The sequence below is a fragment of the Hyla sarda genome, chromosome 8, assembly GCF_029499605.1.
Source record: "Hyla sarda isolate aHylSar1 chromosome 8, aHylSar1.hap1, whole genome shotgun sequence".
In the NCBI taxonomy this organism is placed as follows: domain Eukaryota; kingdom Metazoa; phylum Chordata; class Amphibia; order Anura; family Hylidae; genus Hyla; species Hyla sarda.
The window spans coordinates 1,703,347-1,731,063 of NC_079196.1; positions in this window are offsets into that span (position 1 = coordinate 1,703,347).

Genomic DNA, 27,717 nt, shown 5'->3' on the forward strand with positions numbered 1-27,717 from the left:
CCCATAATTCCATTTAGCTCCCTCCCACCCATTGAAACATAATGAGCTGCATCCAAAGACTAGTGTTTTTCAATCAGGGTGCCTACAGCTGTTGCATTAGTTGCAGATTGATCTCTCTCCCATCAAGAGATCGCTCCACCCATTGAAGCAGACAGACTCCCTGTCATCAGCTGACTCAGCAGTCAGGTCTCGGCTGCATTGCAACCTGGGAAAAATCTGAGACAACAGTCATTTTGTATGCTGGTAAAAATAAATATTGGTGTGAAAATCACAGAAGAATTGTGAGAAAACCGTCACACACAGGTACATACACTATATTATGAACTACATTAAAGGGGTACTCCGCCCCTAGACATCTGCTGGGGATCCCCGGGATTGCCGCTGCGGCACCCCACCATCATTACTGCACAGAGCGAGTTCGCTCTGCACGTAATGATGGGCGATACAGGGGCCGGAGCATCGTTACATCACTGCTCCGCCCCTTGTGATGTCACGGCCCGCCCCCCTCAATACGAGTCTATGGGAGGGGGCGTGGCGGTCGTCACACCTCTGCCATAGACTTGTATTAAGGGGGCGGGCCGTGATGTCACGAGGGCGGAGCCATGACGTCACTCTCCTCCGTCCCCTGTATCGCCCATCATTACGCACAGAGCGAACTCGCTCTGTGCAGTAATGACAGCGGGTGCCGCAGCGGCGATCCCCGGGGGTCCCCAGCAGTGGGACTGCGGCGATCTGACATCTTGTCCCCTATCCTTTAATAGGGGATAAGATGTCTAAAGGTGGAGTACCCCTTTAACTTTACAGCCCCTGAAGAATAGTCAAATAAAAAAAAATCCTGGAATACCCCTTTAAGCCATAAGATAAATGCATTCCAGACTTATTCTATCATTCAATATTAATATTATTATATAATTTTCCAGCATACCGGGCATTTTTTTAAATTTATTTATTTATTTATTTTTTACCAAATGGATTCAAAACGAATGAGAAAAATAAAGGAGGGATATATACTTCTCCTCCTTTCTGGATCCACTTCTGGCTTTTGCTCACTAGCCCTAAAGGGGTATTCCGACCAGAAGTATTTATCATTGAACCACTGAACATGTAGATCTGTATGAGTCTATATGCCCCACCAATCATCACTGCCGGACACCCTACACCAAGACACTCGCAGCACCACACAAAACGCTGATATAATGTTACAATGTATTTTTTGGAGTCATTTGAAGCAGCTTAAGGATTATTATCAGGGCTCAAAAATCCCTTATGTACTGCAAAGGTGTTGACCCGCTGTGCCGCCTACCGGTTTAACTTTGGGCCCCACCTGGGAGTGGAGTTTCTATATTTCCCAGGTTGTCGCCCTTTATCCCGCTCATGGATGTGGGAGCTGGACTTTTGCCGCAGGAAAGATACCAGGTGGACCCTGTTAGGAAGTGGCTGTCCAGGACAACCAGGTACCACCAAGAATACAGGCAGGTGAGGAGGATGGATGCTGTAGAGGGAGAGAGCATAGCAGGCTGAGCTGGATGAGTAGAAGAGCTGAGTAGCTCAGGTGCAGCCAGGTGGTGTAGGCCTGATGAAATAGTGTGGTCAGTCAGTCTGGCTCATACACCAAAGAGTCAGCAAGGTACAGAGGGGTCAGGCAGAGGCAAGATGTCAGGAACAGGAAGACAATGCTGATACAGTTGCTTGTAGAAACTACAGTACACTATCACTAAAGCACCATGAAAGATAGAAAGGTGAAGCGCTCTTATATAGGTGGTGTCTGGCAGTCACTGGAGGATGCCATGAACCAGGGATGCGCCTGGACACTTAAAGTAGAGGCCTTATGAGGTGCCCCAGAAAGTGTGGCAATCTTTGACAGTGCAGAGGAAGATGTCTGGAACCTGCAGCGGGGAGGAGGAGCTGAGAGAGAGGCACGGCTATGGCAAGCAGCAGGACCCGCTCCATGCTGGCGCTGTTACTAATACATGCATACATAAATTATAGTAATGAATACAATGGAATGAGTTGCTCATGGGAGGGATTACCACTCAATGAAACCACCCATAAAGAGGAGGAGCTGAGAATGGAAGGTCTACAGTAGGTCCTCTCTGTAAGAGGTGACACATCTGGTGCTCCAGAATGTCAGATGAGTAACAGGACATGGCGGGTGACAATGGTGGGAATATGTGGTCCGTGCTGATCTGCAGTCACCAGGTAGAGGGTCATAGCTGGAGTTTTCTCGTCTCCCTCTAAGAGTCTTTCTTTAAGGATCCAGCTCCATCTTGACATTGCATTGGGTTTACGTAATGGTTTACGGTCCCAACCAGATGACGGTTCGGCCTTGAGCCTCCTGTGAAGTAACATTTGGAATCGGTTTGTACTGGGTATATTCCCAAATGACAAGTAAATTTGGAGAGTTCATCCTGTCCTAAATAATCAAGATGAAATTAAACCAAGAGCATTATTCCTGCCGAAACGACTGATCTCATCTTCCTAATACGCGTTACTTAACCGATTCAGACAATAAAATTCCAGAGCTGATGTCTTCATTACATAATGGTAACATGTTCACGATGAGAGTTGTTGTCCGAGTGCCAGAACTCATCATTGTATTATAACACTGAACACCGCTCGGAGGAGCTGATCTCACTGCTGTACTGCGCACTGTTCCTATATAGCAGAGCTGAGCGCACACAGTCCTGTCCAGAGAACCATTAGTACTGCAGATGCTGCTGGAGTGCATAGAGTCATGTGGTGTCGGGGTGTGAGGTGCAGGACAGATGTTATGGCCTAAGGGGCAGATGGTATTAACCCTTTCTTGTTGTGACACCAGGGCGTGGTTTAGCCTTAACCACCCGTAGCTAGTGATATCGCGAACATAACATTTTCGGTTCACAAACCGCGAACATCCGCAAAAGTTCGCGAACCAGGCGAACCGCCATTGACTTCAATGGGCAGGCAAATTTTAAAACCCACAGGGACTCTTTCTGGCCACAATAGTGATTGAAAAGTTGTTTCAAGGGGACTAACACCTGGACTGTGGTGTGCCGGAGGGGGATCCATGGCAAATGAAAAATTACATAGTTGATGCAGAGTCTGGTTTTAATCCATAAAGGGCATAAACCACCTATTATTCCTAAATGGTTTGGAATAATGTGCTTTAGCCCCCTTTAGGCAGCACATAGAGCCCCCCTTTAGGCAGCACATAGCTAGATTCCTCCCTTTAGGCATCACATAGTTAGAGTCCCCCCTTTAGACAGCACATAGATTCCCCCATATTAGGCAGCACATAGTTAGAGCCCCCCTTTAGGCAGCACATAGTTAGATCCCCCCTTTAGGCAGCACATAGATTCCCCCATGTTAGTCAGCACATGGTTAGAGCTCCCCTTTAGGCATCACATAGTTAGATCCCCCCTTTAGGCATCACATAGTTAGATTCCCCCATGTTAGTCAGCACATAGTTGGATCCCCCCTTTAGGCATCACATAGTTAGATTCCCCCATGTTAGTCAGCACATAGTTAGAGCTCCCCTTTAGGCAGCACATAAGATTCCTCCATATTAGGCAGCACATAGTGGGATTTGAACCCAAGGCCCCAGCGCTGCAAGGCAGCAGTGCTAACCTCTGAGCCCCAATGCTGCCCTTACCATACATCTAATATCCACGTTTGCTAAAATGGAAAGAGATGTCAGCAGAGAGTACCTGAAAAATAAGGCATGTACACCTGGATGAAAAATTTGGTATTGTAGCAGCAGCCAGAAAAATTGCAGCACCATAACAAGTGCAGCAGCAGAGCCCCGAAAAATTAGGCATGTACACCTGGATGAAAAATTGGGTATTGTCGCAGCCGCAGCTGTAGGTTTTGCCAGGCAGAAAGTGCCCTAAAACATTGCGGCTTGAACCCTAGTTGGTGGCGGATAAGTAACGCAGGTCATCCGGCATTCAGAGTTCCAATACAGCAGCGTGTGGACCATTTTTAGGCCAAGGCAGCTCATCTGATCAGGCCTTGTTCAGTCAAATGTATCGCCCAGTGTCAGTCCCTTCGGGATCCATCCCTCATTCATCTTCAGAAAGGTGAGGTAATCCAGACTTTTTTGACCAAGGCGACTCCTCTTCTCAGTGACAATACCTCCTGCTGCACTGAAGGTCCTTTCTGACAGGACACTTGAAGCGGGACAGGCCAGAAGTTCCAGTGCAAATTGGGATAGCTCAGGCCACAGGTCAAGCCGGCACACCCAGTAGTCAAGGGGTTCATCGCTCCTCAGAGAGTCGATATCTGCGGTTAAGGCCAGGTAGTCTGCTACCTGTCAGTCAAGTCGTTCTCTGAGGGTGGACCCTGAAGGGCTGTGTCGATGCGTAGGACTTAAAAAGCTCTGCATGTCCTCCATCAGCAGCATGTCTGTATAGAATCCTGTCCTTGCCGGCGTGTTCGTGGGAGGAGGAGGAGGATTACTTTCACCTCTTCCCGTTAGATCCCTGTTGTGCTGTGACATGACCTTTATACCCTGTGTACAGCATACTTCTTAATTTATTTTGGACCTGCTGAATCCTTTCCGCCTTGCTGTAATGCGGTAACATGTCAGACACTTTATGTTTATACCGGGGGTCTAGTAGCGTGGACACCCAGTACAGGTCGTTCTCCTTCATCCTTTTTATACGAGGATCCTTCAACAGGCACGACAGCATGAAAGACCCCATTTGCACAAGGACGGATGCCGAGCTACTCATGTCCCGTTCCTCGTCCTCAGTGATGTCAGGGACGGTATAATCTTCTCCCCCCCCCCCCCCCCCCCAGCCACATACAACACCACGGGAACCAGATAGGTGACAAGGAGCACCCTGGGACGCCTGCTGTGGTTGGTCTTCCTCCTCTTCAATGCCACATTCCTCCTCTGGCTCCTCTTCCTCACAATCCTCTTCCAGCGTTGCCGCAGGTCCAGCAAGCGATGCTGATAAGGCTGTTTCTGGTGGTGATGGTGTCCACAACTCTTCCTCTTCACGCTCATCTACTGCCTGATCCAGCACTCTTCGCAGGGCACGCTCCAGGAAGAAAACAAATGGTATGATGTCGCTGATGGTGCCTTCGGTGCGACTGACCAGGTTTGTCACCTCCTCAAAAGGACGCATGAGCCTACAGGCATTGCGCATGAGCCTCCAGTAACGTGGCAAAAAAATTCCCAGCTCCGCAGATGATGTCCTAGCACCCCGGTCATACAAATATTTGTTGATGGCTTTTTCTTGTTGGAGCAGGCGGTCGAACATTAGGAGTGTTGAATTCCAACGTGTCGGGTCGACGCAAATCAAGCGCCTCACTGGCATGTTGTTTTGCCGCTGGATATCTGACAAGTGCGCCATGGCCATGTAGGAACGCCTGAAATGGCCACACACCTTCCTGGACTGCTTCAGGACATCCTGTAAGCCTGGGTACTTGAGCACAAAGCGTTGTACAATCAGATTACACACACGTGCCATGCACGGCACGTGTCAACTTGCCCAACCTCAATGCCGCCAACAAATTTGTTCCATTGTCACAAACCACCTTGCCGATCTCCAGTTGGTGCAGAGTCAGCCACTGGTCCACCTGTGTGTTCAGGGCCAACAGGAGCGCTGGTGCGGTGTGACTCTCCGCTTTGAAGTCAACCCCAAGATGGCGTGACACTGCCGTATCCGGGATGTGGAATAGCACCTGGGGAGCTGAGGGGTGCTGGTGATGTGGAGCAAGACACAGCAGTGGAAGAGGACTCGGACGAGGATGTTATGGAAGAGGATGGAGTAGGAGGAGTAGAGGAGGTGGCAGCAGGCCTGCCAGCAAGTCGTAGCGGTGTCACCAACTCCTCTGCAGAGCCACGCATTCCATGCTTGGCAGCCATCACCAGGTTTACCCAATGAGCAGTGTAGGTGATATACCTGCCCTGACCATGCTTTGCAGACCAGGTATCAGTGGTCAGATGGACCCTTGCCCCTACACTGTGTGCCAGACATGCCATAATTTCTTGGAGTATTACAATGGAGTAAAGGTTGGGGATTTCCTTTTGTGCAAAAAAATTTAGTCCGGGTACCTTCCACTGCGGTGTCCCAATGGCTACAAATTTTTTAAAGGCCTCAGACTCCACCAGCTTGTATGGTAAAATCTGACGGGCTAGCAGTTCCGACAAGCCAGCTGTCAGACGCCGGGCTAGGGGGTGACTTTGAGACATTGTCTTCTTGCGCTCAAGCATCTCCTTGACAGACACCGGACTGTGGGCAGATGAGCAGGAACTGCTCAAGGCGAGAGATGGAGAGGCGGATGGTTGAGAGGGGGCAAGGAGGGCAGCAGTGGTTGACCTGGCTGAAGATGCTGGACCAGGAGGAGGATGGTGGCTTTGACTTTGTGTGCTGCTTGTACTGACGTGTTGATCCCATAGGCGTTTGCGATGTGACATCATGTGCCTTTGCAAAGCAGTTGTGCCTAGGTGGGTGTTGGACTTCCTACGACTCAGTTTCTTCTGGCACAGGTTGCAAATGGCCTCGCTGTTGTAAGAGGCAGACACACAAAAAAAATGCCACACTGCTGAGCTCTGCGATGATGGCATTCTGGTTGTGGCAACAGCGTGCGTTGATTGGCGTCCCGTCTGGCTGACCCCGAGTGCCGATGCATGCTGTCTGACTGTGCCACTAGCTCCTTGCGACGATCTCCCCCTGCTTCCAACTCGTCTCCTCCTCCTCTCTGTCTCCCCATCTGAACTTTCCCCCTCTTCTTCTTTTCTAGCGGGCACCCACATGGCATCCACGGACACATCGTCATCATCAACACCTTCACCGCTATCTGACACCTCAAGAAAGGAAGCAGCAGCGGGTACAACATCATCATCACATCGTACGTCCATGTGTGTAATGCTGCCTGACTGAGACATATCCCTGTTATCTACATCATCTGCCAATAATGGTTGTGCATCACTCATGTCTACAAACTGATGTGTAAATAACTCCTCTGAGGGATCAAGTAAAGCTGCTGTGGTGCTAGTGTTGGTGGTGGCGGCAGGCGGGCAAGTGGTAGCATGAGAGGTGCCCGAAGCTAAGCTAGAGGAGGAGAAGGACGGTGCGTCAAGGTTCCGAGCGGAAGCTGTAGTAGATTGGGGTAGTCTTGTGATAGCCAGTCAACTAAGTCCTCAGAACTTTGGGGGTTCAGGGTATGTGGCCTCTGAACACTGGCCATTCTAGGGCCAAAGGGAATCCCAGCACCACGACGGCCCCTGCGGGGTGGCCTTCCTCTGCCTGTCATTTTTATGGTTAAATTTACACAAGTGTCACACCTAATGTGATTTGCACTAGGGTGACACAATTTGCCCTGCAGGCAAGAAGAATGGCAACTGTGACGTGAACTGACAGTGACGACTGATTTTATTTAACAGCCAAAAAAGGAATTTTTTTTTTTAATTTGCACAACTGTCGCACCTATTGTGATTTGCACTAGTGTGACAATGAGCAAAAAAACTTGCCAGCGGAGTTCCCCTTTTATGCAGTGGTCCCCGACCAAGGTGCCTCCAGCTGTTGCAAAACACACGGACTGATATCTTTCAGCCCTTTGAATACTGTAGTAGTTATTTGCTTGAAGGAACTTAAGTTTGATTCTGGAGTACCCCTTTTAACCAACGGTTCCCTCCCAACCAGGACTGATATCTTTCAGCCCTAAAAAGGGCTTTTTTGGGTGCTGTCCTTAAAGCAGATGTTACACTAGTGCCTTAGGAGTAAACTGGACCCTGAATACACCACCTAGCAGCATTCTAGCTATCGCTTTCCCTATACAGCAGGAGCAGCTTCTCTGACCCTCCACTTCCTAAGCCTGCAGCATGCCGAATGAGGGGAAAATGGCGTCCGTGCAGGAGGTAGGAGGGTCTGGAAGGGAGGGACTGCTGCTGATTGGCTGTAATGTGTCTGCTGACTCTGACTCACAGGGTCAAAGTTTACTGCAATGTTAAAGTATAGGGGGCGGATCGAACTTCACATATGTTCGCCCGGCGATGCGAACGCGAACATGCGAAATTAGCTGGGAACTGTTCACCGGCGAACAATTTGGAACATCTCTACCCGTAGCTAATACCGCTGATCCAGGGGCAATGAAGACACCAACTCCAGATTAAGGATAATGGCAGCTTCACTGAGGGTAGACAGGGGATATAGTATTTACTGTACAGACAAATATCCCAGGGAGGGGACCAGTGACACAGGGGGACCTCACAGGCTTGCTGGGACTTTCAGTAGTTAGACTGACTTTAGTGCAGGCCTCGGTGACTACATATAGACTTGACTTGACAGAGATGGTGACTGACAATAAGACGACTTGACTTACTGAGGACTGACTTGTGGCTGCAGGACTTTAGGCTTCAGGCCTCCAATGCTCTGGACACAGACACTGACCTGGGGACATGCAGGGACTATGCCTGACAGGACAGGAGGACAGTGCAGGGACACATCATCCCATACTGGGACATCACAGTCATATGGCGGCATGGACAGGTGCGTGGCTTGTAAGGGTTGTAGGAGCATTGGGCAACAAGGCCCTTGCTCCCCGAGCACTCCTGACAAATTTAAAGGAATACTCTGAGGTTAAGGGGTTAAGTAGCCTAACCCCTAATCCTAACCTTTACCCCTAATCCTAACCACTAATCCTAACCCCTAATCCTAAACCCTAATCCTAACCCCTAATCCTAACTCTTACCCTAACCCTTACCTCTAATCCTAACCTCTAATCCTAACCTTTACCCCTAATCCTAACCACTAATCCTAACCCCTAATCCTAAACCATAATCCTAACCCATAATCATAACCCTTATCCCTAATCCTAACCCTTATCCCTAATCCTAACCCCTAATCCTAACCACTAATCCTAACCCCTAATCCTAACCCATAATCATAACCCATAATCATAACCTTTACCCTAATCCTAACCACTATCCCTAATCCTAACCATTAACCCTAATCCTAATCCTAACCCCTAATCCTAAACTTTACCCCTAATCCTAATCCTAACCCCTAATCCTAACCCTTATCCCTAATCATAACCCCTAATCCTAACCCTTACCCCTAATCATAACCACTGATCCTAATCCTAACCCCTAATCCTAACCCTTACCCCTAACCCCTTGCCCCTAATCCTAACCTTTATCCCTAATCCTAACCCCTATCCCTAATCCTAACCCATAATCTTAACCCTTACCCCTAATCCTAACCCTAATCCAAATCCTAACCCTAACCTTTACCCCTAACATCTAATCCTATCCCCTATCCCTAATCCTAACCCCTAACCATAATACTAACCCCTTATCCTAACCCCTATCTCTAATCCTAACCCCAATCCTAATCCCTACCAGTGATCAGCACTGAGAAGGAGCTCAGGTCACATTTGGCTAAGAGTCAAAGTATTTTTCATTTCACTGTCTGCAGCATGGGCTCCTCACTGAGCTCCGGGTCCCATCCAGGTGATCGTGGGACCTGAAGCAATACCCTCAGGCCCATTTCTAAGAAAGATTGTAAGAATGTGCTGATCCAATGCTTAGTATGAGCCAGTAAGGATCTGCTCAGTTACATGTGACCCTGCTCAGTGATGTTTGACCCCGCTCAGTGATGTGTGACCCCGCTCAGTGATATGTGACTCTGCTCAGTGATGTTTTACCCTGCTCGGTGACGTGTGACCCCGCTCGGTGAAGTGTGATCCAGCTCAGTGACGTGTGACCCTGCTCGCAGACGTGTGACCCTGGTCGGAGACGTGTGACCCTGGTCGGAGACGTGTGACCCTGGTCGGAGACGTGTGACCCTACTTGTGTGACCCCGCTCGGAGACGTGTGACCTTGCTCAATAATGTGTGACCCAGCTCGGTGACGTGGGATCCTGCTCGGTGATGGGTGACCCAGTTTGTTGACTTGTGACCCTGCTCGGTGATGTTTGACCCAGCTTGGTAATGTATGACCCAGCTCGGTGACGTGTGACCCAGCTTGGTGACATGCGACCCAGCTCCGTGATGTGTGACCCAGTGATGTTTGACCCTGCTTGTGACGTGTGACCTTGCTCAGTGACGTGTGAACCCGCTCGGAGACGTGTGACCCTGCGCTATAATGTGTGACCCCGCTTGGTGACGTGTGACCCAGCTCGGTGATGTGTGACCCAACTCGGTAACGTGTGACCCTGCTTGGTGATGTTTGACCCTGCTTGGTGAAGTTTGACCCAGCTTGGTAATGTATGACCCTGCTCAGTGACGTGTGACCCCGCTCGTGTATGTTTGACCCCGCTCGGTAATGTTTGACCCAGCTCGGTGACGTGTGACCCAGCTTGGTGACATGCGACCCAGCTCCGTGATGTGTGACCCAGTGATGTTTGACCCTGCTTGTGACGTGTGACCTTGCTCAGTGACGTGTGAACCCGCTCGGAGACGTGTGACCCTGCGCTATAATGTGTGACCCCGCTTGGTGACGTGTGACCCAGCTCGGTGATGTGTGACCCAACTCGGTAACGTGTGACCCTGCTTGGTGATGTTTGACCCTGCTTGGTGAAGTGTGACCCAGCTCGCTGATGTTTGAACCTGCTCGTGAAGTGTGACCATGCTCGTGACGCGTGACCCCGCTTGGTGACGTGTGACCCAGCTCGGAGATGTGTGACCCTGCTCAATAATGTGTGACCCCGCTCGGTTACCTGTGACCCCGCTCAATAACGTGTGACCCCACTCGGTTACCTGCGACCCCATATTGTCTCATACAACGTCTCTGACCCCATGCGGTGCAGCCTCCTCCATGGTCTGTGATGGCTCTGCACTGCTCCGATCTCTTGCCTGCAGCTTGGTTCCTTTCTTTAATAAAACATCTTCCTGTGTTTGGAGCAAAACTGAAGCGACCGCAGCGGCTCCGTCCTTCATGTCGTGTGTAATGGGATGAATATGAATCCATTTAGCTGCGCTGATCCCTGCCCAAAACCACCGTGACGTCCATTAATATCTGCACTGTCTGAGCTGTGCCCCTGATGCATACAAAGTAATATTGGGAGCCAGGGCTGAGGACGGGCACTGCAGCGGGCACCAAACCTCAGCTCCATGTCTGGACATCAATTGAAATTCTGCAGTATGAACAGGTCCACAGAAGACCAATTCAAACCAGTTCAAAGGTGCACACCATGGAATTCCAGATCAAAATTCTGCACACAGCAATTCTGTACAAAAAATCTGTGATGAGAACATATCCTTAAAGGGAACCTGTAACACGGAAATGCTGTCAATTCTGTAGGCCTTTTGTTATAGAGCCGGAGGAGCCGAGCAGATTGATATATAACTCTGCAGAAAAAGGTTCAGTAGAATTTGTAATATCTTCATATAAATGCCGGCTTGGAGTCCAGTAGGTGGTCCTAATGGCCATGACTGCCGATCACTAATTAGGACCTCCCACTGGACTCCAAAATGAGTAGGGATTTATATGAAGATATTACAAGTTCTACTGAACCTTTTCCCGCCGAGTGATTATATAGATCTGCTCGGCTCCTCCGGCTCTATAACCTGAGACCTACAGAACTGATGTCAGAGGTTCCCTTTAATAGGGGATAACCCAAGATGAAAAGTTATCTATCAAGTGATACGTATCTGATCAGGAGATGGGGGGAGGGAGTCTGACAATTGGGATCCCCATTGATCACAAGTACAGGGTCCCTCTGCACACCCCCATGTGAATGTAATGGTGGTATTCATGCACACCCTAGAGGGTACTGTTGAGGGCAGCGCTTGGCTATATTCAGTAGTCCCACAGCCAAAGTACATGTTCAACTCCATTAACATGGGGGACAAGGGAACCTGTTCTAATTATCGCTGGGGGGTCCCAGTTGATTAGATCCCATGGCAGTGTTTCCCAACTGAGGTGCCTCCAGCTGTTGCAGAACTACAACTCTCAGCATGCCTGGACAGCCGTTGGCTGGTTAGGTATCTTCCGGTTCCTGACATGGTCTTGTCTTCCCTTCACACAGATGACTCAAATATCCTCAGAAATGAAGGAACAAGGCAAATATTTACCTCACGCCTCCCAAACTGCAAGGAAATATTTACGGGGTTAAACAGAACAAAATAAAACATTCCCACGGTGTACGGAGGCGGCGAAGTAGCGGAGGGCGCAGCCAGACATCTGATCGTTATTTATTACAATAAAAACCACCTGAATGGAAGGAGACGGGAGGAGAAATGGTTCTATTATGTATCTGACGTCTCCTGTGGGGTCAGGGGTGAAGCTAGAAAATGGGGGAGGGGCACATATTGTCACCATAAGGGGGCGCTCTGCAGAGAACACCAAACAAAAGTGCAGGGATCCCTTTTAAAATTTTGGCAGATTTTTGCGTACTTTCACTCCAGCCCGGACCACTGTGAATTAGTTAATTATCAGGAATGTGCGCTATCAAGTTGGCATAGGTTCCCATGATGTATGACAAGCAAAATGGCGCAACTTGTATCTGTGTTGTCACCCTCTAAACATAAACAGGAAGGTGTCTGATGGGGCCCAATGGCTCCTCTCCTGCATCACATGACAGGTGGGTTGGGTCATCACATGACAGGTGGGTTGGGTCATCACAATGGGGTTGGGTCATCACATGACAGGTGGGTTGGGTCATGTCAGTTATCAAAAAAAAAAAAAAACTTAAACCTATGGAATCAGGAGGGTTCAACTTCCCTATGTCCAGAGGGTGACAACACAGATACACAGACAACTTGCGCCATTTTGCTGGTCATACATCATGTGAACCTGAGCCATAGGACATCATGTCTATATATCATGTAGGGTGCCATGTCTATATATCATGTAGGGTGCCATGTCTATATATCATGTAGGACGTCATGTCTATATATCATGTAGGGTGCCATGTCTATATATCATGTAGGGTGCCATGTCTATATATCATGTAGGGTGCCATGTCTATATATCATGTAGGACGTCATGTCTATATATCATGTAGGACATCATGTCTATATATCATGTAGGACGTCATGTCTATATATATCATGTAGGGCGTCATGTCTATATATATCATGTAGGGCGTCATGTCTATATATATCATGTAGGGCGTCATGTCTATATATATATCATGTAGGGCGTCATGTCTATATATATATATATCATGTAGGGCGTCATGTCTATATATATCATGTAGGGCGTCATGTCTATATATATATCATGTAGGGCGTCATGTCTATATATATATCATGTAGGGCGTCATGTCTATATATATATCATGTAGGGCGTCATGTCTATATATCATGTAGGGCGTCATGTCTATATATATCATGTAGGGCGTCATTTCTATATATATCATGTAGGGCGTCATGCCTATATATATATATATCATGTAGGGCGTCATGTCTATATATATCATGTAGGGCGTCATGTCTATATATCATGTAGGGCGACATGTCTATATTTCATGTAGGGCGTCATGTCTATATATCATGTAGGGCGTCATGTCTATATATCATGTAGGGCGTCATGTCTATATATATCATGTAAGGCGCCATGTCTATATATCATGTAGGACGTCATGTCTATATATCATGTAGGACGTCATGTCTATATATCATGTAGGGTGTCATGTCTATATATCATGTAGGACGTCATGTCTATATATCATGTAGGACGTCATGTCTATATATCATGTAGGACATCATGTCTATATATCATGTAGGACGTCATGTCTATATATCATGTAGGACGTCATGTCTATATATATCATGTAAGGCGCCATGTCTATATATCATGTAGGACGTCATGTCTATATATCATGTAGGGTGTCATGTCTATATATCATGTAGGGTGTCATGTTGGCTGTAATCTTTGTTTATGTATCTTGTAGTTGCTGCTGTTTCTCCCAGTTTAATCTTGTTGCATTTGCTCCTTAGTTTAACATGTTGGCCTTGTTTATTTGTCAGTGGTGTCTGGTGTTAAGGGTCAGTGTTCAGGGATAGATGAAGGAGAACATACAAGATAGCCGGAGGAGAAGATACAGGGATAGCTGGAGGAGAAGATACAGGGATAGCCAGAGGAGAAGATATATTTAGAGGCGGAGGAGAAGATATATTGAGAGCCGGAGGAGAAGATACAGGGATAGCCGGAGGAGAAGATACAGGGATAGCCAGAGGAGAAGATACAGGGATAGCCGGAGGAGAAGATACAGGGATAGCCAAAGGAGAAGATATATTGAGAGGCGGAGGAGAAGATATATTGAGAGCAGGAGGAGAAGATACAGGGACAGCCAGAGGAGAAGATGTAATGAGAGCTGGAGGAGAAGATATATTGAGAGCAGGAGGAGAAGATACAGGGATAGCCGGAGGAGAAGATATATTGAAAGCTGGAGGAGAAGATACAAGGAGAGCTGGAGGAGATGATACAGGGAGAACCAGAGGAGAAGATACAGGGATAGCAGGAGGAAATGATACAGGGACAGCTGGAGGAGAAGATACAGGGAGAGCCGGAGGAGAAGATACAGGGAGAGCCGGAGGAGAAGATTCAGGGAAAGCTGAAGGAGAAGATACAGGGAGAGCTGGAGGAAATGATACAGGGACAGCTGGAGGAGAAGATACAGGGATAGATGGAGGAGATGATACAGGGAGAGCCAGAGGAGAAGATACAGGGAGAGCCGGAGGAAATGATCCAGGGACAGCTGGAGGAGAAGATACAGGGATAGATGGAGGAGATGATACAGGGAGAGCCAGAGGAGAAGATACAGGGAGAGCCGGAGGAAATGATCCAGGGACAGCTGGAGGAGAAGATACAGGGATAGATGGAGGAGATGATACAGGGAGAGCCAGAGGAGAAGATACAGGGAGAGCCGGAGGAAATGATCCAGGGACAGCTGGAGGAGAAGATACAGGGATAGATGGAGGAGATGATACAGGGAGAGCCAGAGGAGAAGATACAGGGAGAGCCGGAGGAGAAGATACAGGGACAGCTGGAGGAGAAGATACAAGGAGAGCTGGAGGAGATGATACAGGGAGAGCCGGAGGAGAAGATACAGGGAGAGCCAGAGGAGAAGATACAGGGAGAGCCGAAGGAGAAGATACAGAAAGATCCAGAGGAGAAGATACAGGGATAGCTAGAGGAGAAGATACAGGGAGCCGGAGGAGAAGATACAGGGATACCGTAGATATGTCGCCAGATACTACCGTACTACCGATAGTACCGTAGATATGTCAACAGATACTACCGTAGCTATGTCCCCAGACACTACAGTAGATATGTTGCCAGATACTACTGTAGCTATGTCGCCAGATACTACCATAGTTATGTCCCCAGATACTACCATAGCTAGGTCCCCAGATACTACCATAGCTATGTCCTCAGATACTACCGTAGCTACTAGCTATGTCCCCAGATACTACCGTAGCTATGTCCCCAGATACTACCATAGCTATGTCCCCAGATACTACCATAGCTATGTCCCCAGATACTACCATAGCTATGTCCCCAGATACTACCGTAGCTATGTCCCCAGATACTACCATAGCTATGTCCCCAGGTACTACCATAGCTGTGTCCCCAGGTACTACCATAGCTATGTCCCCAGATACTACCGTAGCTATGTCGCCAAATACTACCTTAGCTATGTCCCCAGATACTACCATAGCTATGTCCCCAGACACTACCTTAGCTATGTCCCTGGGGTAGTATCTGGGGACACAGCTATGGTAGTACCTGGACACTACCGTAGCTTTGTCCCCAGATACTACCTTAGCTATGTCGCCAGATACTACCTTAGCTATGTCCCCAGATACTATCATAGCTTTGTCGCCAGATACTACCTTAGCTATATCCCCAGAAACTACCGTAGCTTTGTCCCCAGATACTACCGTAGCTATGTCGCCAGATACAACCTTAGCTATGTCCCCAGATACTATCGTAGCTTTGTCGCCAGATACTACCTTAGCTATATCCCCAGAAACTACCGTAGCTTTGTCCCCAGATACTACCGTAGCTATGTCGCCAGATACTACCGTAGCTATGTCGCCAGATACTACCTTAGCTATGTCCCCAGATACTATCATAGCTATGTCCCCAGATACTATCATAGGTTTGTCGCCAGATACTACCTTAGCTATATCCCCAGACACTACCGTAGCTATGTCGCCAGATACTACCATATCTATGTCCCTAGATACTACCATAGCTATGTCCCCAGACACTACCATAGCTGTTTCCTCAGATACTACCATAGCTATGTCCCCAGATACTACCGTAGCTATGTCCCCAGATGCTACCATAGCTATGTCGCCAGATACTACCGTAGCTATGTCGCCAGATACTACCGTAGCTATGTCCCCAGATACTACCATAGCTATGTCCCCAGATACTACCTTAGCTATGTCCCCAGATAGTACCGTAGTTATGTTGCCAGATACTACCGTAGCTATGTCCCCAGATACTACCATAGCTTTGTTCCCAGATACTACCGTAGCTATGTCCCCAGATACTACCGCAGCAATGTCCCCAGGTACTACCATAGCTGTGTCCGCAGATACTACCGTAGCTATGTCCCCAGATACTACCATAGCTATGTCTTCAGATACTACCGTAGCTATGTCCCCAGATACTACCGTAGCTATGTCCCCAGATACTACCGTAGCTATGTCGCCAGATACTACCGTAGCTATGTCACCAGATACTAACGTAGCTATGTCCCCAGATACTACTGTAGCTATGTCCCCAGATACTACCGTAGCTATGTCCCCAGGTACTACCATTGCTGTGTCCGCAGATACTACCGTAGCTATGTCCCCAGATACTACCGTAGCTATGTCGCCAGATACTAACGTAGCTATGTCCCCAGATACTACCGTAGCTATGTCCCCAGATACTACCGTAGCTATGTCCCCAGATACTACCGTAGCTATGTCGCCAGATACTACTGTAGCTATGTTGCCAGATACTACCGTAGCTATGTCCCCAGGTACTAAAATTGCTGTGTCCCCAGATACTACCGTAGCTATGTTGCCAGATACTACTGTAGCTATGTCCCCAGGTACTACCATAGTTATGTCCCCAGATACTACCATCCAGCATCCTGGCATTGTGCGCGCCTCTATACATCTCAGTGTTACCCCAGTAGTAATAAGATTACATGAGGAGGGGGTTTGTTACAGTGTGTTACCCCAGTAGTAAGGAGATTACATGAGGAGGGGGTTTGTTACAGTGTGTCACCCCAGTAGTGAGGAGATTACATCAGGAGGTTTGTTACAGTGTGTCACCCCAGTATTAAGGAGATTACATAAGGAGGAGGTTTGTTACAGTGTGTCACCCCAGTAGTAATAAGATTACATGAGGAGGAAGTTTGTTACAGTGTGTCACCCCAGTAGTAAGGAGATTACATAAGGAGGAGGTTTGTTACAGTGTGTCACCCCAGTAGTAATAAGATTACATGAGGAGGAGGTTTGTTATAGTGTGTTGCCCCAGGAATAAGATGATTACATGAGGAGGAGGTTTGTTTCAGTGTGTCTCCCCAGTAGTAATAAGATTACATGAGGAGGGGGTTTGTTATAGTGTGTTGCCCCAGGAATAAGATGATTACATGAGGAGGAGGTTTGTTACAGTGTGTCACCCCAGTAGTAAGGAGATTACATGAGGAGGAGGTTTGTTACAGTGTGTCACCCCAGTAGTAAGGAGATTACATGAGGAGGAGGTTTGTTACAGAGTGTCACCCCAGTAGTAAGGAGATTACATGAGGAGGAGGTTTGTTACAGTGTGTCACCCCAGTAGTAAGGAGATTACACTGTACACAGGACATATCATTAGGTCTCATGGGTTAATGGCGAAATCTCCCAGAAGACCCTAAAGACCCGCGCTCTGCTCCCAGGTCACCTCCCGTTATACTGTCTGAACACAGGCCCTGGGGGATCCCTCGATGCTTCTTGGGTCGGGTTAAGGCTAAAACGCCTGTGAAATTCCATGCGGAGATCTACAGCAATTTTGTCTTCACTCGACACGTTTCACCAATAAAAGAATTGACCAGATTCAGAGGAACGACCTTTTATCTCTTGTTACATGAGGAGGAGGTTTGTTACAGTGTGTCACCCCAGTAGTAAGGAGATTACATGAGGAGGAGGTTTGTTACAGTGTGTCATCCCAGTAGTAAGGAGATTATACGAGGAGGAGGTTTGTTACAGTGTGTCACCCCAGCAGTAAGGAGATTACATGAGGAGGAGGTTTGTTACAGTGTGTCATCCCAGTAGTAAGGAGATTACATGAGGAGGAGATTTGTTACAGTGTGTCATCCCAGTAGTAAGGAGATTATACGAGGAGGAGGTTTGTTACAGTGTGTCATCCCAGTAGTAAGGAGATTACATGAGGAGGAGGTTTCTTACAGTGTGTCACCCTAGTAGTAAGGAGATTACATGAGGAGGGGGTTTGTTACAGTGTGTCACCCCAGTAGTAAGGAGATTATATGAGGAGGAGGTTTGTTACAGTGTGTCACCCCAGTAGTAAAGAGATTACATGAGGAGGAGGTTTCTTACAGTGTGTCACCCCAGTAGTAAGGAGATTACATGAGGAGGAGGGTTGTTACAGTGTGTCACCCCAGTAGTAAGGAGATTACATGAGGAGGAGGGTTGTTACAGTGTGTCACCCCAGTAGTAAGGAGATTATATGAGGAGGAGGTTTGTTACAGTGTGTCACCCCAGTAGTAAAGAGATTACATGAGGAGGGGGTTTATTACAGTGTGTCACCCCAGTAGTAAGGAGATTACATGAGGAGGAGGTTTGTTACAGTGTGTCACCCCAGTAGTAAGGAGATTGCACGAGGAGGAGGTTTTTTGCAGTGTGTCACCCCAGTAGTAAGGAGATTACATGAGGAGGAGGTTTGTTACAGTGTGTCACCCCAGTAGTAAGGAGATTACATGAGGAGGAGGTTTGTTACAGTGTGTCACCCCAGTAGTAAGGAAATTACATGAGGAGGAGGTTTGCTACAGTGTGTCACTGCAGTAGTAAGGAGATTACATAGGAGGAGGTTTGTTACAGTGTGTCACCCCAGTAGTAAGGAGATTACATGAGGAGGAGATTTGTTACAGTGTGTCACCCCAGTAGTAAGGAGATTACATGAGGAAGAGGTTTGTTACAGTGTGTCACCCCAGTAGTAAGGAGATTACATGAGGAGGAGGTTTGTTACAGTGTGTCACCCCAATAGTAAGGAGATTACATGAGGAGGAGATTTGTTACAGTGTGTCACCCCAGTAGTAAGGAGATTACATGAGGAAGAGGTTTGTTACAGTGTGTCACCCCAGTAGTAAGGCGATTACATGAGGAGGAGGATTGTTACAGTGTGTCACCCCTGTAGTAAGGAGATTACATGAGGAGGAGGTTTGTTACAGTGTGTCACCCCAGTAGTAAGGAGATTACATGAGGAGGAGGTTTGTTACAGTGTGTCACCCCTGTAGTAAGGAGATTACATCAGTTTTTGCCTAGGGGGGTATAAATCCTTGCACCAGCCCTGATAACCTCTATACGTTGTCTTTTTTCTCTCCGGGTCGTTCTGGGTCATGTAGGATTCTGTTCTATTTGAGTTCTGAAATATTCCACATTCATCTACTTGGATTCTGCAGAATTCAACATTCTAAACCTCAAACAGTGGCCCTCCAGATGTTGCAAAACTTTCAACACCCAGCACGTCCGGACAGCCAACGGCAACATCTGGAGGGCCACAGTTTGAGACAACTGTTCTAACCGAATGGTTCCTGAGGGTCTGCGGTTCTAAAGAGCAGTGGAACAATGTCCCAACGTTCCCAATATAAACTTCTAATGTGTCTGTATAAGGACTCGGCTCCGTCATCTCTCCGAACTGTAGGTGGTGGAATGTCGCCTTGTCATGAAGTGATGTGGAACTCCGGAAGTCATATCCAGTATTATCGCTGCGTCCGCCTCTCACGTCCCATTCATCACCAAAACAAAAGGCGCAGTAAATGCTTCCAGTCCTGGAGCTCCCAAGAAGACAACGTCTTGTTGATGTCGTTCGCACCGTGGGCGGCAGGAAAAGCTCTATTAATGGAGCCACGTACAACATTAGTCAGAAGTCACAAACCAGGGCTCGGGGCCAGCCGGACAAACACTTTGTGACAAAATGAAAATGAAATCCTGCAAACCCTGAGGTAAACCACTAAATCCTGTGACTCATCCTAAATATAGTCCCACAAAACGTCCCAGTGACGCAGACGGGGACTCAGCTCCTCTTAGGTCACTTCTTGGAAGAACGATGACCCAAACCATGGATCCTGTCCTTACGCAAATGAGAAAGACTAAAATAAACCAAGATTCATGATGTAAGGAATAAATATCAAGATCAAGGGGAGAAAAAAAAAACACTTTAAACTAAATCTATCAGGACCATAGATAATATCTGAAGTAAAGAAAGCAAAAAACGGGGCGAACAACGGGCACCGGCAAGAGGGCAAAACTGCAGTCAATAAATATAGAAGAAACATCAACTCTATGGGAAGGATCGGCAAACTATTACATTCAAGAGCTCACTTACCTTTTTCTCCCTGCACTGTGGATGTTTACTCAATGTATTCAATAAAACAGTTAAATGGTTCATAAACGGCTAAACTGAGTTATTAGTTAACCCCTTAAGGACTGAGCCCTTTTTTGCAATTCTGACCACTTTTACTTTAAGCATTAATAACTCTGATGCTTTTACCGATTATTCTGATTCCGTGATAGTTTTTTCATGATATATTCTATTTTATGATAGTGGTGAATTTTCATCGTTACTTGCATCCTTTCTTGGTGAAAAATCCCAAAATGTCATGAAAATTTTGAACATTTTGCATTTTTATAACTTTGAAACTCTCTGCTTGTAAGGAAAATGGATATTCCAAATAAATGATATATTGATTCACATATACAACATGTCTACTTTATGTGTCCATCATACAGGAGATATGTTTATATTATTATATTACATACAATATATTATCTTTGCATCATAAAGTTATCATGATTTTATTTTTGGAAGACACCAGAGGCTTCAAAGTTCAGCAGCAATTTTCCAATTTTCCACAAAATTTTCAAAATCGGAATTTTTCAGGAACCAGTTCAGTTTCGAAGTGGATTTGAGGGGTCTTCATATTAGAAATACCCCATAAATGACCCCATTATAAAAATTGCACCCCCCAAAGTATTCAGTATTCTGAATGTCAATGACATTTAGAAAGTGTGTTAACCCTTTAGGTGTTTCACAGGAATAGCAGCAAGTTAAAGGAGAAAATTCTAAATTTTCATTTTTTACACTCGTATGTTCTTGTAGCCCCAGTTTTTGAATTTTTACAAGGGGTAAAAGGAGAAAAAGCCCCACAAAATTTGTAACCCAATTCCTCTCGAGTAATAAAATACCTCATATGTGTATGTGAAGTGTTTTCGGCGGGCGCAGTAGAGGGCTCAGAATGGAAGGAGCGACAATGGGATTTTGGAGAGTGAGTTTTTCTGAAATGGTTTTGGGGGGGGGAATGTCACATTTAGGAAGCCCCTATGGTTCCAGAACAGCAGAAAACCCCCCACAAGGCATACTATTTTGGAAACTACAACCCGCAAGGAACGTAACAAGGGGTCCGCTGAGCCTTAACACCCCACAGGTGTTTGATAACTTTTCGTTAAAGTCGGATGTGGAAATAATTTTTTTTATTTTCACATCCAACTTTAACGAAAATTTGTCAAACACCTGTGGGGTGTTAAGGCTCAGCGGACCCCTTGTTACGTTCCTTGGGGGGTGTAGTTTCCAAAATGTGGTCACATGTGGGTATTTATTGTTTTGCGTTTATGTCAGAACCGCAGTAAAATCAGCCACCCCTGTGCAAATCACCAATTTAGACCTCAAATGTACATAGTGCGCTCTCACTCCTGAGCCTTGTTGTGCGCCCGCAGAGCATTTTCCGTCCATATATGGGGTATCTCCGTACTCAGGAGAAATTGCGTTACAAATTTTGTTTGTTTTTTTCCCTTTTACCGCTTGTGAAAATGAAAAGTATGGGTCAACACCAGCATGTTAGTGTAAATTTTTTTTTTTTTTTACACGAACATGCTGGTGTAGACCCCAACTTTACCTTTTCATAAGGGGTAAAAGGAGAAAAAGCCACCAAAAATTTGTAACGCAATTTCTCTCGAGTACGGAGATACCCCATATGTGGCCCTAAACTGTTTCCTTGAAATACGACAGGGCTCCGAAGTGAGAGAGCACCATGCGCATTTGAGGACTTAATTGGAGATTTGAATCCACCACAAAAATACCCTACAGCAGTGGTTCCCAAACAGGGTGTCTCCAGCTGTTGTAAAACTCCCAGCATTCCTTGACAGTCAGTGGCTGTCCGGCATTACTGTGAGTTGTTGTTTTTCAACAGCTGGAGGCTCCGTTTTGGAAACAGTGCCGTACAAGATTCTCTTTTTTTTTTATTGGGGGGGCTGTGTAGGGGTATGTAGTGTTTTTATGATACATTCACACGGGCGCAGGTTTACAGTGAGTTCCTTTGCTGGGAGTTTGAGCTGCGGCGAAAAATTTGCCACATATCAAACTTGCGGCAGAACTCGCTGTTAACCCGCCCGTGTGAATGTACCCTGTACAAAGGGGCAAACCTCCAGCTGTTGCAAAACTACAACTCCAAGCATGCACTGACAGACCATACATGCTGGGAGTTGTAGTTATGCAACAGCTGGGGACAATTTGGTTGGGAAACACAGAGTTTGTTTCTTAACTCAGTGTTTCGCAACCAGTGTGCTTCCAGCTGTTACAAAACTAGAACTCCCAGCATGTACAGTCTCTCACTGCATGGGAGTTGTATTTTTGCAACAGCTGGAGGCACACTGGTTGCAAAACACTGAGTTAGGTAACAAACTCTGTTTCACAGCCAATGTGTCTCCAGCTGTTGCAAAACTGCAACAATCAGCATGCACTGACAGCCCAAGGGCATGCTGAGAGTTGTAGTTTTGCAACAGCTGGAGGCACACTGCTACAACTCCCAGCATACCCTTTGGTAGTCTGTGCATACTGGGAGTTCTAGTTATGCAACAGCTGGCTGCACAATTTTTCATAGAAAAAAAAGTGCCTCCAGCTGTTGCATAACTACAACCCCCAGCATGCACAGACTAGCAAACAGCATGCTGGGAGTTGTAGTTGGAACTCCAGCAGTTGCAAAACTACAACTCCCAGCATGCCCTTTGGCTTTTGCATGCCGAGAGTTGTTCCTAAGCAACAGCAGGAAGTGAAGAGGCCTCACCTCCTGCTGTGTATCCTGACGCCAGGACGCTGCCACTGCTGCAGCCGATCCTGCTGCTCCTGTCACCGCAACTGCACCAGAGGGGACCCCCGCCAGACCAGGGCAAGGTAGGAGACCCCCTCCGGCGCCGAACTCCGCTCCGATCACCGTCCCCAGCAGGTCCGTGACCGGTCGTTCCGACCGATCAATCACGTGATCGTGAGGCGGCACCTGTGCCACCTCACTTCTGCTGAGTAAGGGTGAATGGGGCTGTATCGGACAGCCCCATTCACCCTTTTTTTCCGGGTCACCAGAGATCCGATTGATCCGTAATAACCGCAAATCACATGTCTGAATTGACGCGTGATTTGCGGCGATCGCCGATATGGGGGGGACCTCCCTGGGCGATATGCCGGGATGCCTGCTGAACGATATCAGCAGGCATCCCGGTCCGGTCCCTGCCCGGTGAGATGCAGGGGCTGGAAGAACGCAGGGCGCATTCATACGCCCTGAGTCCTTAAGGGGTTAAGTTACATTGTGTTTGTCAAAATGTATTAGTAACAATGCAATGATCTTGGGAATTCCGAAAGGTTCATTTACTTTTTCTTGTTCCATTACAAGTCGGAGCTTTGCCTCCAGTGAGGAATAGATTTGGCGCCTCTTCATCTCTACGATATGGAGTCAAAGGGAAAGTTTATCTACACTGCGAAATATTTACTAAAACTTGAATTCTGCTCTTTGTCTTAAAATAAGGATAATAAAGGCTTTTATCATTGTCTTTAGAGCTGATTTTGTGTGTATATATTTGTCGCACATTTGGTGAAGCGCTGCACCTCAGGCTATTTTTTACACCTTTATGGCTAACCCTTTTTTTTTTTTATAAGTGTGTACAGACCAGCTGTTAAAGGGATACTCCACTGCTCAGTGTTTGGAACAAAGCATTCCAAACGCTGGAGCCGGCGGCGGGAGCTCGTGATGTCATAGCCCGGCCCACTCATAATCCCACGTCCCGCCCCCTCAATACAAGTTTATGGGAGACTTGCATTGAAGGGGTGAGGCGTGAAGGGGGCAAGATAGGGATCATAGGAATCAGCGCCCCCCGCTCGCTCCATCAGTACATGTGGTTAGTGCGGGAGTGAACAGTTTTCCTTCAAGGACTTTTTGTGAAAAGGTGAAAAAAATAGAAGCAAAACCACCAAAAAGTCTAAAAAATACATCAGCCCAGACTTAGCTTTTTGGTGTAAATGAAGAGTGAAATTTCGGAAAATGTGACCTGCAAAAAATGTATCAAATGCCCTGCGACCATTTAATAGATGTGGTGCTCCTAAACATTACAGTGCACAAAAAAAAAGTGTAGAAAAATGCTTCACATACACTACATTGATAAATGCTTCACTTACACCTACAATGATAAATGCTTCACTTACACCTACAATGATAAATGCTTCACTTACACCTACAATGATAAATGCTTCACTTACACCTACAATGATCAATACTTCACATACACTACATTGATAAATGCTTCACTTACACCTACAATGATCAATACTTCACATACACTACATTGATAAATACTTCACATACACCTACAATGATAAATGCTTCACTTACACCTACAATGATAAATGCTTCACTTACACCTACAATGATAAATGCTTCACTTACGCCTACAATGATAAATGCTTCACTTACACCTACAATGATAATGATTCACTTACACCTACAATGATAAATGCTTCACTTACACCTACAATGATAAATGCTTCACTTACACCTACAATGATAAATGCTTCACTTACACCTACAATGATAATGATTCACTTACACCTACAATGATAAATGCTTCACATACACCTACAATGATAAATGCTTCACTTACACCAACAGTGATAAATGCTTCACTTACACCTACAATGATAAATACTTTACATACACCTACAATGATAAATGCTTCACATACACTACAATGATAAATGCTTCACATACACCTACAATGATAAATGCTTCACTTACACCTACAATGATAAATGCTTCACTTACACCTACAATGATAAATACTTTACATACACCTACAATGATAAATGCTTCACTTACACCTACAATGATAAATGTTTCACATATACTACAATGATAAATACTTCACTTAAACCTACAATGATAAATGCTTCACAAACACCTACAATGATAAATGCTTCACTTACCCCTACAGTGATAAATGCTTCACTTACCCCTACAATGATAAATGCTTCACTTACACCTACAATGATAAATACTTCACATACACTACAATGATGAATGCCCCCAAATTAGCCACGCACCTTTTCTCTTTTAGAAAATTATTATAATTTCAGATATTATTTATTGATATCTATGAGACTAGGATTTCATGTAAATTCTCACAATATTTGCCGCACCAACACAGAATGGTAAAATGGCACACATAGTTTGTGCAGGCCGTGTTTTTAGGTAAAAAAATGTATGGAGCTTAGGATTTTTCTCCAGTTAGCCACTGTGTGTCCAAAATCATCCAAAACAAAAATTGTGTGAATATAAAATGTATGGATCCAATTATAGATACAAACAGTAATATAAGGAACAACACAACATAAGGAACAACATAAGGAACAATACAACAAAAGGAACAACACAACATAAGGAACAACACAACATAAGGAACAACATAAAGAACAACATAAAGAACAACACAACATAAGGAACAACATAAAGAACACCACACCATAAGGAACAACATAACACGGAACAACACAAAATAAGGAACAACACAACAAAAGGAACAACACAACAAAAGGTACAACACAACATAAGGTACAACACAACATAAGGTACAACACAACATAAGGTACAACACAACATAAGGAACAATATAAAGAACACCACAACATAAGGAACAACACAACAAAAGGAACAACACAACATGAGGAACAACACAACACAAGGAACAACACAACATAAAGAACAACACAACATAAGGAACAACACAACATAAGAAGCAACATAAAGAACAACACAACATAAGGAACAACACAACATAAGAAGCAACATAAAGAACAACACAACAAAAGGAACAACATAAGGAAAAACACAACATGAGGAACAACACAACATAAGGAGCAACGCAACACAAGGAACAACACAAGGAACAACACAACATAAGGATTAACACAATTTATTATCCTGGACAATCATAAATCTGCAGGAGACCTGGATACACAGAACGGGAAGAGAATCAATTTATCTCAAGTCACAACATAAATGATAAAGTGCAAACAAAGACAAATAGGATTTACAGGATACATTGTGTCCTATTGTGTCATAACAAACTCATTTACCAGCAAAAATAGTGAAAATATGTAAAATAACAAAATATAAACTGTCATCTGTGGCCGCACCGAGCGCCATTGTTATATTGTCACAGACTGTAGATTATTTCTCCTGAGACAGGAAACGGATGAACAGCAACAAATAGAATCCAAATACAAGCGACCTGACAAATGACTAAGATAAGACAAAACTCTAGACTAAACTGCGGTCATCCTTGAGAAAACTAAAATAACGGAGGTCACAGAAGAGGAAAGACGAATAGTCTGAGACAAATCCCCAATAATAGGAAGAAATGGCTGAAAATACTAATGAGAGAAACATAACATCACAAATACAGTATATATATATTATACACAGTATATACCAGCATGGTCCATATCACTATATACAGGAGATATATAACTTATACCAGCTGTACATATATATTATATACAGTATATACCAGCATGATCCATATCACTATATACAGGAGATATATAACTTATACCAGCTGTACATATATATTATACACAGTATATACCAGGTTATACCAGCATGGTCCATATCACTATATACAGGAGATATATAACTTATACCAGCTGTACATATATATTATACACAGTATATACCAGGTTATACTAGCATGGACCATATCACTATATACAGGAGATATATAACTTATACCAGCTATACATATATATTATATACAGTATATACCAGCATGATCCATATCACTATATACAGGAGATATATAACTTATACCAGCTGTACATATATATTATATACAGTATATACCAGGTTATACCAGAATGGTCCATATCACTATATACATGAGATATAGAACTTATACCAGCTGTACATATATATTATATACAGTATATACCAGCATGGTCCATATCACTATATACAGGAGATATATAACTTATACCAGCTATACATATATATTATATACAGTATATACCAGCATGATCCATATCACTATATACAGGAGATATATAACTTATACCAGCTATACATATATATATATTATATACAGTATATACCAGGTTATACCAGAATGGTCCATATCACTATATACATGAGATATAGAACTTATACCAGCTGTACATATATATTATATACAGTATATACCAGCATGGTCCATATCACTATATACAGGAGATATATAACTTATACCAGCTGTACATATATA